This window comes from Cyrtonyx montezumae, unplaced genomic scaffold (assembly GCF_038088225.1).
Source record: "Cyrtonyx montezumae isolate F1298 unplaced genomic scaffold, pur_monq_1.0 scaffold_156, whole genome shotgun sequence".
Lineage (NCBI taxonomy): Eukaryota > Metazoa > Chordata > Aves > Galliformes > Odontophoridae > Cyrtonyx > Cyrtonyx montezumae.
Genome location: NW_027071888.1, coordinates 32,501 through 46,135, shown reverse-complemented (window position 1 = coordinate 46,135; position 13,635 = coordinate 32,501). Strand labels below are relative to the sequence as shown.

Here is a 13,635-nt window from a genome sequence, read left to right as displayed (position 1 = left end):
CCACAGCGCCCCATAACCACCGCCCCACAGCGCCCCATAAGCACCGCCCCACAGCGCCCCATAAGCACCGCCCCACTGCGCCCCATAAGCACCGCCCCACAGCGCCCCACAGCGCCCCATAAGCACCGCCCCACAGCGCCCCATAAGCACCGCCCCACTGCGCCCCACAGCGCCCCATAAGCACCGCCCCCACTGCGCCCCACAGCGCCCCATAAGCACCGCCCCACAGCGCCCCATAAGCACCGCCCCACAGCGCCCCACAGCGCCCCACAGCGCCCCATAACCACCGCCCCACAGCGCCCCATAAGCACCGCCCCACTGCGCCCCACAGCGCCCCATAAGCACCGCCCCACAGCGCCCCACAGCGCCCCATAACCACCGCCCCACAGCGCCCCATAAGCACCGCCCCACTGCGCCCCACAGCGCCCCATAACCACCGCCCCACAGCGCCCCATAAGCACCGCCCCACAGCGCCCCACAGCGCCCCATAACCACCGCCCCTCAGCGCCCCATAACCACCGCCCCACAGCGCCCCATAACCACCGCCCCTCAGCGCCCCATAGCACCGCCCACTGCGCCCCATAAGCACCGCCCCACTGCGCCCCATAGCCACCGCCCCGACAGCGCCCCATAAGCACTGCCCCACAGCGCCCCATAAGCACCACCCCACAGCGCCCCCCACAGCGCCCCATAAGCACCGCCCACAGCGCCCCATAAGCACTGCCCCACTGCGCCCCATAGCCACCGCCCCACAGCGCCCCATAACCCCGCCCCTCAGCGCCCCATAACTACCGCCCCACAGCGCCCATAAGCACCGCCCCACAGCGCCCCATAACCACCGCCCTCAGCGCCCATAAGCACCCCCCACAGCGGACCCCCATAGCCACCCCATAGAAACCCATAGGAACCCCGTAGCCCCATATCACCCCATAGACCAAATCCCACTGCCCCCATACCCCGCGACCCTGTGACCCCGTGACCCCTTATCCTCCCTCTGACCCCATGACCCCGTGACCCCGGAGCCCTTATCCTCCTCTGACCCCATGACCCCGTGACCCCGTGACCCTTATCCTCCCCTCTGACCCCGTGACCCCGTGACCCTTATCCTCCCTCTGACCCCGTGACCCCTTATCCTCCCTCTGACCCATGACCCCGTGACCCCGTGACCCCTTATCCTCCCTCTGACCCCGTGACCCCGTGACCCCTTATCCTCCCTCTGACCCCGTGACCCCGTGACCCCGTGACCCCTTATCCTCCCTCTGACCCCGTGACCCCGTGACCCCGTGAGCCCTTATCCTCCCTCTGACCCCATGACCCCGTGACCCCGTGAGCCTTATCCTCCCTCTGACCCCGTGACCCCGTGACCCCTTATCCTCCTTCTGACCCCATGACCCCGTGACCCCGTGACCCCTTATCCTCCCTCTGACCACCGTGACCCCGTGACCCCGTGACCCCTTATCCTCCCTCTGACCCCTTGACCCCGTGACCCCGTGACCCCTTATCCTCCCTCTGACCCCGTGACCCCGTGACCCCTTATCCTCCCTCTGACCCCGTGACCCCGTGACCCGTGACCCCTTATCCTCCCTCTGACCCCGTGACCCCGTGACCCCGTGACCCCGGTGCTCACAGTTCATTTTCGTGGAGCTGTGGTTGGCGCTGAGCTCCTCCAGCAGCGCCGCTGTGCCCACACCTGCCGGCAGGGGGCGCTGTGGGGCGCTAGGGGGCTCTAGGGGGCGCTATGGGGCACTATGGGTCGCTATGGGGCTCTGTGGGGCACTATGGAGCACTGTGGGGTGCTATGGAGCACTATGAGGCGCTGTGGGGCTCTATGGGGTAGCTATGGGGCATTGTGGGGCACTATGGGGCGCTGTGGGCACTGTGGGGCGTTGTGGGGCACTGTGGGGCTCTATGGGGCGTTATGGGGCACTATTGAGCACTATGGGGCGCTATGGGACTCTATGGGGCACTATGGGTCACTATGGGGCGCTGTGGGGCACGATGGGGCACTATCGGGTGCTGTGGGGCGCTATGGGGCACTGTGAGGCACTATGGGGTGCTATGGGGTACTATGGGGCGCTGTGGGGCACTATGGAGCACTGTGGGGCTCTATGGGGCGTTATGGGGCACTATGAGCACTATGGGGCGCTATGGGACTCTATGGGGCACTATGGGGCGCTGTGGGGCACTATGGAGCACGATGGAGCACTATGGGGCATTAGGGGGCGCAATCGGGTGCTGTGGGGCGCTATGGGGCCCTAGGGGGCACTATGGGGCACTATGGGTCGCTATGGGGCTCTGTGGGGCACTATGGAGCACTGTGGGGTGCTATGGAGCACTATGAGGCGCTGTGGGGCTCTATGGGGTAGCTATGGGGTGCTATGGGGCATTGTGGGGCGCTATGGGGCGCTGTGGGCACTATGGAGCACTGTGGGGCTCTATGGGGCGTTATGGGGCACTATTGAGCACTATGGGGCGCTATGGGACTCTATGGGGCACTATGGGTCACTATGGGGCGCTGTGGGGCACGATGGGGCACTATGGGGCATTAGGGGGCGCTATCGGGTGCTGTGGGGCGCTATGGGGCACTGTGGGGCACTATGGGGTGCTATGGGGTACTATGGGGCGCTATGGGGGCACTGTGGGGCTCTATGGGGTGTTATGGGGCACTATTGAGCACTATGGGGCGCTATGGGGCACTGTGGGGCTCTATGGGGCGTTATGGGGCACTATGGGTCACTATGGGGCGCTGTGGGGCACGATGGGGCACGATGGGGCGCTGTAGGGCGCTATGGGGTCACTATGGGGCGCTGTGGGGCGCTATGGGGTTGCTATGGGGCGCTGTGGGGCGCTATGGGGTCACTATGGGGCTCTATGGGGCGCTATGGGGTCACTATGGGGCGCTGTGGGGCGCTATGGGGTCGCTATGGGGCGCTATGGGGCCGCGTTAGGGCACGCACTGCGCTGCCGCAGCTCGGTCACGTTCCGCTCCAACATCTCAGAGCCGACGCCAGCGCCGATCCTGGGGGCACCGCGACCCCAAAGTGCCCACAAGTCCGTGGACGGCCCCATATATCCCCCCCGGCCCATATATCCCCCCCCGGCCCCATATATCCCCCCCAGCCCCATATATCCCCCCCCGGCCCCATATATCCCCCCCGGCCCCATATATCCCCCAGCCCCATATATCCCCCCAGCCCCTTATATCCCCCCCGGCCCCATATATCCCCCCCGGCCCCATATATCCCCCCAGCCCCATATATTCCCCCACAGCCCCATATCCCCTCCAGCCCCATATATCCCCCCCAGCCCCATATATCCCCCCAGCCCCATATATTCCCCCGGCCCCATATCCCTCCCGGCCCATATATGCCCCCCGGCCCCGTAAACCCCCCGGCCCCATATATCCCCCCCAGCCCCATATATCCCCCCCCAGCCCCATATCCCCTCCAGCCCCATATATCCCCCCCGGCCCCACATCCCCCCCCAGCCCCACATCCCCCCGGCCCCACATCCCCCCAGACCCATATATCCCCCCGGCCCCACATCCCCCCCAGCCCACATCCCCCCGGCCCCACATCCCCCCAGCCCCACATCCCCCCCGGCCCCACATCCCTCCCGGCCCCACATCCCCCCGGCCCCACATCCCCCCCAGCCCCACATCCCCCCGGCCCCACATCCCCCGGCCCCACATCCCCCCCCAGCCCCACATCCCCCCCCAGCCCCACATCCCCCCCAGCCCCACACCCCCCCAGCCCCACATCCCCCCGGCCCCACATCCCCCGGCCCCACATCCCCCCCAGCCCCACATCCCCCCAGCCCCACATCCCCCCCAGCCCACACCCCCCCGGCCCCACATCCCCCCGGCCCCACATCCCCCGGCCCCACACCCCCCCAGCCCCACATCCCCCCCAGCCCCACATCCCCCCCAGCCCCACACCCCCCCAGCCCCACATCCCCCCGGCCCCACATCCCCCCGGCCCCACATCCCCCGGCCCCCACATCCCCACCGTTGCTGTTCAGGCGCTGTTCGCGGTCCTTCAGCCGTTGGATCTCCGCCGACAGCGCCGCGTCTGTGGGGGGGGGGGGAAATATGGGGGGGGGGGAAATATGGGGGGGGGAATATGGGGGGGGGGTCACCCCCCACTGCCCCATTGACCCACGGACACCCACAGTGACCCCACGGAATCCCCACTGCCCCATATCTCCCCCCCCATCCCCCAATGACCCCATATCCCACTGCTTCCCCCCCCCCAACCCATATACCCCCCCCATGTCCCTCCCCCGTGCCCCCCCCGTGCCCCCCCCTCCCGCCACATCCCCCCCTGCCCCACTGCCCCCATATCCCCCTCCTCTCCGCCCCCCATATCCCCCCCCCTCATGTCCCCCCCTCTGTGCCCCCGAGCCCTCCCCCTCCCCCATCTCCCCCCCCATCTCCCCCCGTGCCCCCCCGCCCTCCCCTCCCAACTCCCCCGGTCCGCCCCCACCCCCCCGTGCCCCCCCGCCCCCCTCCCCATACGCCCCCGCTCTCCCCACCCCCACCCCCCCCATACCGCCCCCCCCCCCCATACCGCCCCCATCTCCCCCCACACCCCCTTCCCCCCATCTACCCCACTCCCCCCCGTGCCCCCCGCCCCGCCCCCTTACCGCCCCCCCCCAACCCCCCCCCATACCGCCCCCCCCATACCGCCCCCCCCATACCGCCCCCCCATACCGCCCCCCCATACCGCCCCTATACCCCCCCCCATACCCCCCCCCCATACCGCCCCCCCCATACCGCCCCCCCCATACCGCCCCCCATACCGCCCCCCCCATACCGCCCCCCCCATAGCGCCCCCCCGTACCCCCCCCCATGCCCCCCCCCCCATACCGCCCCCCCCATACCCCCCCCCCATACCGCCCCCCCATACCCCCCCCCATACCGCCCCCCATACCCCCCCCCCATACGGCCCCTCCATACCGCCCCCCCCATACCGTCCCCCCCATACCGCCCCCCATACCGCCCCCCCCATACCCCCCCCCCATACCGCCCCCCCCATACCCCCCCCCCATACCGCCCCCCCATGCCGCCCCCCATACCCCCCCCCCATACCCCCCCCCCATACCCCCCCCCCCATGCCCCTCCCCCCATACCGCCCCCCACACCGCCCCCCCACACCGCCCCCCCATACCGCCCCCCCATACCGCCCCCCACTCACGCCGTCCCACCATGGTTCCAGCAGCGCTCCCCACGCCACCACGGCCGCCCCCAACAGCGCCCACATTCCCGGGGGGGCCCCCCAGGACCCCCCCTGACACCGCCACCCTATGGGGACGATAGGAGGGTCCGTGGGGGGGGGGTCCCATCCGTGCCCCCCCTCCCCTCCTCCTCCCCCCCCCAAACCTATGGGGGCCACTATAGGGTCGGGGGAGTGGGGGTCCCATCCTCACTGTGCCCCCCCCCCAACTTATAGGGACACCTATAGGGTCAGCGAGGGGGGGGGGGGGTCCCATCCTCACTGTGCCCCCCCCGCCCCCCTCAACTTATGGGACACCTATAGGGTCGGGGGAGTGGGGGTCCCATCCTCACTGTGCCCCCCCCGCCCCCCCCCAACTTATGGGGACACCTATAGGGTCAGCGGGGGGGGCGGGGGGGGGGGGCCCATCCCATTTCTGCCCCCTCCCCCCTTCCCCCCCCCGCCCCCCCCCCGCCCCACAGCACAGCACCTGCTCGTCCCTGCCCCATGGCTGCAGTGGACACTGCTGGGGACAGATGTGCCCCCCCCACCCCACCCCGGGTCACGTGTCACCCCCCCCCACCCCAACCCCGGGTCACGTGTCACCCCCCCCACCCCATAACCCCCCCCCCCCCCGGTGCCGCCCGGTTCCGCGAATGAGGAACCGGGATTGGGGTGGGGACCGGAAGTGGGCGCCGCGCGGTGACAACGGGGGGGGGAGGGGGGGGACCCACACGGCCCCGAAGAGCGACCCCCACTGACCCCAGGGATCGGCTCCGCCCCATGGGGCGCTATGGGGCACCATGGGGTTCTGTGGGGCACCATTGGGATCACTGGGGCAGCCTTGGGTCCTATGCGGCAGCACTGTGTCTATGGGGCAGCGCTGAGTCCTATGGGGCAGCACAGTGTCTATGGGGCAGCACTGAGTCCTATGGGGCAGCACTGTGTCTATGGGGCAGCGCTGCGTCCTATGGGGCAGCACTGTGTCCTATGGGGCAGCACTGAGTCCTATGGGGCAGCACTGTGTCTATGGGGCAGCGCTGCGTCCTATGGGGCAGCACTGAGTCCTATGGGGCAGCACTGTGTCCTATGGGCAGCACTGAGTCCTATGGGGCAGCACTGTGTCCTATGGGCAGTACAGTGTCTATGGGGCAGCACTGTGTTCTATGGGGCAGCCTTGGGTCCTATGGGGGCAGCACTGAGTCCTATGGGGCAGCACTGTGTCTATGGGCAGCACTGCGTCCTATGGGGCAGCACTGTGTCCTATGGGGCAGCACTGAGTCCTATGGGGCAGCACTGCGTCCTATGGGGCAGTACAGTGTCTATGGGCAGCACTGTGTTCTATGGGCAGCACTGAGCCCTATGGGGCAGTACAGTGTCTATGGGGCAGCACTGCATCATATGGGGCAGCACTGCGTCCTATGGGGCAGCACTGAGACCTATGGGGCAGCACTGTGTTCTATGGGGCAGCACTGAGTCCCTATGGGGCAGCACTGTGTCTATGGGGCAGCACTGTGCCCTATGGGGGCAGCACTGTGTCCTATGGGGCAGCGCTGCGTCCTATGGGGCAGCACAGTGTCTATGGGGCAGAATTGTGTCCTATGGGGCAGCACTGAGTCCTATGGGGCAGCACTGTGTCCTATGGGGCAGCACAGTGTCTATGGGGCAGCACTGAGTCCTATGGGGCAGCACAGTGTCTATGGGGCAGCACAGTGTCTATGGGCAGCACTGTGTCCTATGGGGCAGCACAGTGTCTATGGGGCAGCACTGAGTCCTATGGGGCAGCACTGTGTCTATGGGGCAGCACTGTGCCCTATGGGGCAGCACTGTGTCCTATGGGGCAGCGCTGCGTCCTATGGGCAGCACGTGTCTATGGGGGCAGAATTGTGTCCTATGGGGCAGCACTGAGTCCTATGGGGCAGCACAGTGTCTATGGGGCAGCACTGAGTCCTATGGGGGCAAGCACAGTGTCTATGGGCAGCACAGTGTCTATGGGCAGCACTGTGTCCTATGGGGCAGCACAGTGTCTATGGGGCAGCACTGAGTCCTATGGGGCAGCACTGTGTCCTATGGGGCAGGCACTGTGTTCTATGGGGCAGCCTTGGGTCTATGGGGCAGCACTGAGTCCTATGGGGCAGCACTGAGTCCTATGGGCAGCACTGTGTCCTATGGGGCAGCACAGTGTCTATGGGGCAGCACTGAGTCCTATGGGGCAGCACTGTGTCCTATGGGGCAGCACTGTGTTCTATGGGGCAGCCTTGGGTCCTATGGGGCAGCACTGAGTCCTATGGGGCAGCACTGAGTCCTATGGGGCAGCACTGTGTCTATGGGGCAGCACTGTGCCCTATGGGGCAGCACAGTGTCTATGGGGCAGCACAGTGTCTATGGGGCAGCACTGCGTCCTATGGAGCAGCACTGAGACCTATGGGGCAGCACTGTGCCCTATGGGGCAGCACAGTGTCTATGGGGCAGCACTGTGTCCTATGGGGCAGCACTGAGTCCTATGGGGCAGCACAGTGTCTATGGGGCAGGACTGTGTCCTATGGGGCAGCACTGTGTCTATGGGGCAGCACTGTGTCTATGGGGCAGCACTGAGTCCTATGGGGCAGCACAGTGTCTATGGGGCAGCACTGCGTCCTATGGGGCAGCACAGTGTCAGCCGCCCCATAGCCACCCCATAGCTGCCCTACAGCCACCCCACAGGGAACCCAGCCCCACAGCCGCCCCATAGCACCCCATAGCCGCCCTACAGCCGCCCCACAGGGAACCCAGCCCCACAGCCGCCCTACAGCCACCCCATAGGGAACCCAGCCCCACAGCCGCCCCATAGCCACCCCATAGGGAAACCCAGCCCCACAGCCGCCCCATAGCCACCCCATAGGTGAACCCAGCCCCACAGCCGCCCCATAGCCACCCCATAGCCGCCCTACAGCCGCCCCACAGGGAACCCAGCCCCACAGCCGCCCCATAGCCACCCCATAGCTGCCCTACAGCCACCCCACAGGGAACCCAGCCCCACAGCCGCCCCATAGCCACCCCACAGAGGCGGCGCTCGGCCTGGCGCGTTGCTGTGGGCTGCCGTGGGGGTCCAGCACGCGTGGCTCCCCCTGCACGTCCCCCTTAACGCGCTCGCTCCCGGCGTCCGCTTCGGATTTATCCCTCTCTCAATGGTTCCGTTTCATTCCATTCAGTAAAGGCACCGTAACTCCTCAGCTCTATGGGTCTCTATGGGTCTCTAGGGTCCCTATGGGTCCCTATGGGTCTCTATGGGACTCTATGGGTCCCTATGGGTCTCTGTGGGTCCCTATGGGTCCTATGGGTCTCTATGGGTCTCTATGGGTCTCTGTGGGTCCCTATGGGTCTCTGTGGGTCTCTGTGGGGTCCCTATGGGTCTCTATGGGTCTCTATGGGTCTCTATGGGTCCCTATGGGTCCCTATGGGTCTCTATGGGTCTCTATGGGTTCCTATGAGTCTCTATGGGTCCCTATGGGTCTCTATGGGTCTCTGTGGGTCTCTATGGGTCTCTATGGGTCCCTATGGGTCTCTATGGGTCTCTATTGGTCTCTATGGGTTCCTATGAGTCTCTATGGGTCCCTATGGGTCTCTGTGGGTCCCTATGGGTCTCTGTGGGTCCCTATGGGTCCCTGTGGGTCTCTATGGGTCTCTATGGGTCCCTATGGGTCTCTATGGGTCCCCTATGGGTCTCTATGGGTCCCTATGGGTCTCTATGGGTCTCTATGGGTCCTGTGGGTCTCTATGGGTATCTGTGGGTCCCTATGGGTCTCTGTGGGTCCCTATGGGGTCCCTGTGGGTCTCTATGGGTCTCTATGGTCCCTATGGGTCTCTATGGGTCCCTATGGGTCCCTATGGGTCTCTGTGGGTCTCTATGGGTCTCTATGGGTCTCTATGGGTCCCTATGGGTCCCTATGGGTCCCTATGGGTCCCTATGGGTCTCTATGGGTCCCTATGGGTCCCTATGGGTCTCTACGGGTCCCTATGGGTCCCTATGGGTCTCTATGGGTCTCTATGGGTCCCTATGGGTCTCTGTGGTTCTCTGTGGGGTCCCTATGGGTCTCTGTGGGTCTCTGTGGGTCTCTATGGGTCCCTGTGGGTCTCTATGGGTCTCTATGGGTCCCTATGGGTCCTATGGGTCTCTATGGGTCCCTATGGGTCCCTATGGGTCCCTATGGGTCTCTATGGGGTCTCTATGGGTCCCTATGGGTCTCTATGGTCTCTATGGGTCTCTATGGGTCCCTATGGCCTGGGTCTCTGTGGTCTCTGTGGGACTCTATGGGTCTCTGTGGGTCTCTATGGGTCCCTATGGGTCCCTATGGGTCCTATGGGTCTCTATGGGTCCCTATGGGTCCCTATGGGTCCCTATGGGTCTCTATGAGTCTCTATGGGTCCCTATGGGTCCTATGGCTATGGGTCCGTATGGGTCCCTGTGGGTCCCTATGGGTCCCTACGGGTCCCTATGTGTCTCTAATGGGTCTCTATGGGTCCCTATGGGTCTCTATGGGTCTCTATGGGTCTCCTATGGGTCTCTGTGGGTCTCTGTGGGTCTCTATGGGTCCCTATGGGTCTCTATGGGTCCCTATGGGTCCCTATGGGTCCCTATGGGTCTCTATGGGTCCCTATGGGTCCCTGTGGGTCTCTATGGGTCCCTATGGGTCCCTATGGGTCTCTATGGATCTCTATGGGTCCCTATGGGTCCCTATGGGTCTCTATGGGTCTCTATGGGTCCCTATGGGTCCCTATGGGTCCCTATGGGTCCCTATGGTTCTCTATGGGTCCCTATGGGTCTCTGTGTGTCTCTGTGGGTCCCTATGAGTCTCTATGGGTCCCTATGGGTCTCTATGGGTCTCTGTGGGTCTCTGTGGGTCTCTATGGGTCTCTGTGGGTCTCTATGGGTCTCTATGGGTCTCTATGGGTCTCTATGGGTCTCTGTGGGTCTCTGTGGGTCCCTATGGGTCTCTATGGGTCTCTATGGGTCCCAATGGTTCTCTATGGGTCCCTATGGGTCTCTATGGGTCTCTATGGGTCCCTATGGGTCTCTATGGGTCTCTATGGGTCTCTATGGGTCCCTATGGGTCTCTATGGGTCCCTATGGGTCCCTATGGGTCCCTATGGGTCTCTATGGGTCTCTATGGGTCCCTATGGGTCTCTATGGGTCTCTATGGGTCCCTATGGGTCTCTATGGGTCTCTATGGGTCCCTATGGGTCTCTATGGGTCCCTATGGGTCCCTATGGGTCCCTATGGGTCTCTATGGATCTCTATGGGTCCCTATGGGTCTCTATGGGTCCCTATGGGTCTCTATGGGTCTCTATGGGTCTCTATGGGTCCCTATGGGTCTCTATGGTTCTCTGTGGGTCCCTATGGGTCTCTGTGGGTCTCTGTGGGTCTCTATGGGTCCCTATGGGTCTCTATGGGTCCCTATGGGTCTCTATGGGTCTCTGTGGGTCTCTGTGGGTCTCTATGGGTCTCTATGGGTCTCTATGGGTCCCTATGGTTCTCTATGGGTCCCTATGGGCTCTATGGGTCTCTATGGGTCTCTATGGGTCCCTATGGGTCTCTATGGGTCTCTATGGGTCCCTATGGGTCTCTATGGGTCCCTATAAGTCCCTATGGGTCCCTATGGGTCTCTATGGGTCCCTATGGATCCCTATGGTTCCCTGTGGGTCCCTATGGGTCTCTATGGGTCTCTATGGGTCCCTATGGGTCCCTATGGGTCCCTATGGGTCTCTATGGGTCTCTATGGGTCCCTATGGGTCTCTATGGTCTCTATGGGTCTCTATGGGTCCCTATGGGTCTCTGGGGGTCTCTGTGGGTCTCTGTGGGACTCTATGGGTCTCTGTGGGTCCCTATGGGTCTCTATGGGTCTCTATGGGTCCCTATGGGTCTCTATGGGTCTCTATGGGTCTCTATGGGTCCCTATGGGTCTCTATGGGTCTCTATGGGTCCCTATGGATCTCTATGGGTCCCTATCGGTCCCTATGGTTCCCTATGGGTCTCTATGGGTCCCTATGGGTCCCTATGGTTCCCTGTGGGTCTCTATGGGTCCCTATGGGTCCCTATGGGTCTCTATGGGTCCCTATGGGTCCCTATGGGTCCCTATGGGTCCCTATGGGTCTCTATGGGTCTCTATGGGTCCCTATGGGTCCCTAAGGGTCCCTATGGGTCTCTGTGGGTCCCTATGAGTCCCTATGGGTCTCTCTGGGTCCCCTATGGTTCCCTATGGGTCTCTATGGGTCCCTATGGGTCCCTATGGTTCCCTGTGGGTCTCTATGGGTCCCTATGGGTCCCTATGGGTCTCTATGGATTTCTATGGGTCCCTATGGGTCCCTATGGGTCTCTATGGGTCTCTATGGGTCCCTATGGGTCCCTATGGGTCCTTATTGTTCTCTATGTGTCCCTATGGGTCCCTATGGGTCCCTATGGGTCTCTGTGGGTCCCCTATGGGTCTCTATGGGTCCCTATGGGTCTCTATGCGTCTCTATGGGTCTCTATGGGTCTCTATGGGTCTCTATGGGTCCCTATGGGTCCCTAAGGGTCCCTATGGGTCTCTATGGGTCTCTGTGGGTCCCTATGAGTCCCTATGGGTCTCTATGGGTCCCTATGGGTCCCTATGGGTCTCTATGGGTCCCTATGGGTCTCTATGGGTCTCTGTGGGTCTCTATGGGTCCCTATGGGTCTCTATGGGTCCCTATGGGTCTCTATGGGTCTCTCTGGGTCTCTATGGGTCCCTATGGGTCCCTATGGTTCTCTATGGGTCTCTATGGGTCCCTATGGGTCTCTATGGGTCCCTGTGGGTCTCTATGGGTCTCTATGGGTCCCTATGGGTCCCTATGTGTCCCTATTGGTCTCTATGGGTCCCTATGGGTCTCTATGGGTCTCTATGGGTCTCTCTGGGTCCCTATGGATCTCTATGGGGTCACTATGGGTCCCTATGGGTCCCTATGGGTCTCTATGGGTCCCTATGGGTCTCTATGGGTCTCTATGGATCTCTCTGGGTCCCTATGGATCTCTATGGGTCCCTATGGGTCCCTATGGGTCTCTATGGGTCTCTGTGGGTCTCTATGGTTCTCTATGGGTCCCTATAGGTCTCTATGGGTCTCTATGGGTCTCTATGGGTCCCTATGGGTCTCTATGGGTCTCTATGGGTCCCTATGGGTCTCTATGGTTCCCTATGGTTCCCTATGGGTCCCTATGTGTCTCTATGGTTCCCTGTGGGTCTCTATGGGTCCCTATGGGTCCCTATGGGTCTCTATGGGTATCTATGGGTCCCTATGGGTCCCTATTGGTCTCTATGGGTCTCTATGGGTCCCTATGGGTCCCTATGGGTCTCTATGGGTCTCTATGGGTCCCTATGGGTCTCTATGGGTCTCTATGGGTCTCTATGTGTCTTTGTGGGTCTCTATGGGTCTCTGTGGGTCTCTATGGGTCCCTATGGTTCTCTATGGGTCCCTATGGGTCTCTATGGGTCTCTATGGGTCTCTATGGGTCCCTATGGGTCTCTATGGGTCTCTATGGGTCCCTATGGGTCTCTATGGGTCCCTATGGGTCCCTATGGTTCCCTATGGGTCTCTATGGGTCCCTATGGGTCCCTATGGTTCCCTGTGGGTCTCTATGGGTCCCTATGGGTCCCTATGGGTCTCTATGGGTCTCTATGGGTCCCTATGGGTCCCTATTGGTCTCTATGGGTCTCTATGGGTCCCTATGGGTCCCTATGGGTCCCTATGGGTCTCTATGGGTCCCTATGGGTCTCTATGGGTCTCTATGGGTCTCTATGGGTCCCTATGGGTCTCTGTGGGTCTCTGTGGGTCTCTATGGGTCTCTGTGGGTCTCTATGGGTCCCTATGGTTCTCTATGGGTCCCTATGGGTCTCTGTGTGTCTCTGTGGGTCCCTATGGGTCTCTATGGGTCCCTATGGGTCTCTATGGGTCTCTATGGGTCTCTGTGGGTCTCTATGGGTCCCTATGGTTCTCTATGGGTCCCTATGGGTCTCTTTGGGTCTCTGTGGGTCCCTATGGGTCTCTATGCGTCTCTATGGGTCCCTATGGGTTCCTATGGGTCCCTATGGGTTCCTATGGGTCTCTATGGGTCCCTATGGGTCTCTATGGGTCCCTATGGGTCTCTATAGGTCTCTATGGGTCTCTATGGGTCCCTATGGTGGCTCTATGGGTCCCTATGGGTCCCTATGGGTCTCTATGGGTCTCTATGGGTCCCTATGGGTCCCTATGGGTCTCTATGGGTCTCTGTGGGTCTCTATGGGTCTCTATGGGTCCCTATAGGTCTCTATGGGTCTCTATGGGTTCCTATGGGTCTCTATGGGTCTCTATGGGGTCTCTATGGGTCTCTATGGGTCCCTATGGGTCCCTATTGGTCTCTGTGGGTCTCTATGGGTCCCTATGGGTCCCTATG

The 13,635-nt window shown here is 62.7% G+C and overlaps 1 long non-coding RNA gene across 1 annotated transcript; it reads right to left on the bottom strand.

The window, feature by feature from the left end:
• Nucleotides 1–2,996: 2,996 nt before the first annotated feature.
• On the bottom strand, nucleotides 2,997–5,298 carry LOC136046020 (uncharacterized). The gene is made up of 3 exons (XR_010621958.1): nucleotides 5,196–5,298; nucleotides 4,008–4,070; nucleotides 2,997–3,019 (listed from the first exon to the last, which is right to left on the bottom strand). It is a non-coding gene; the product is annotated as an uncharacterized LOC136046020 (long non-coding RNA).
• Nucleotides 5,299–13,635: the final 8,337 nt, after the last annotated feature.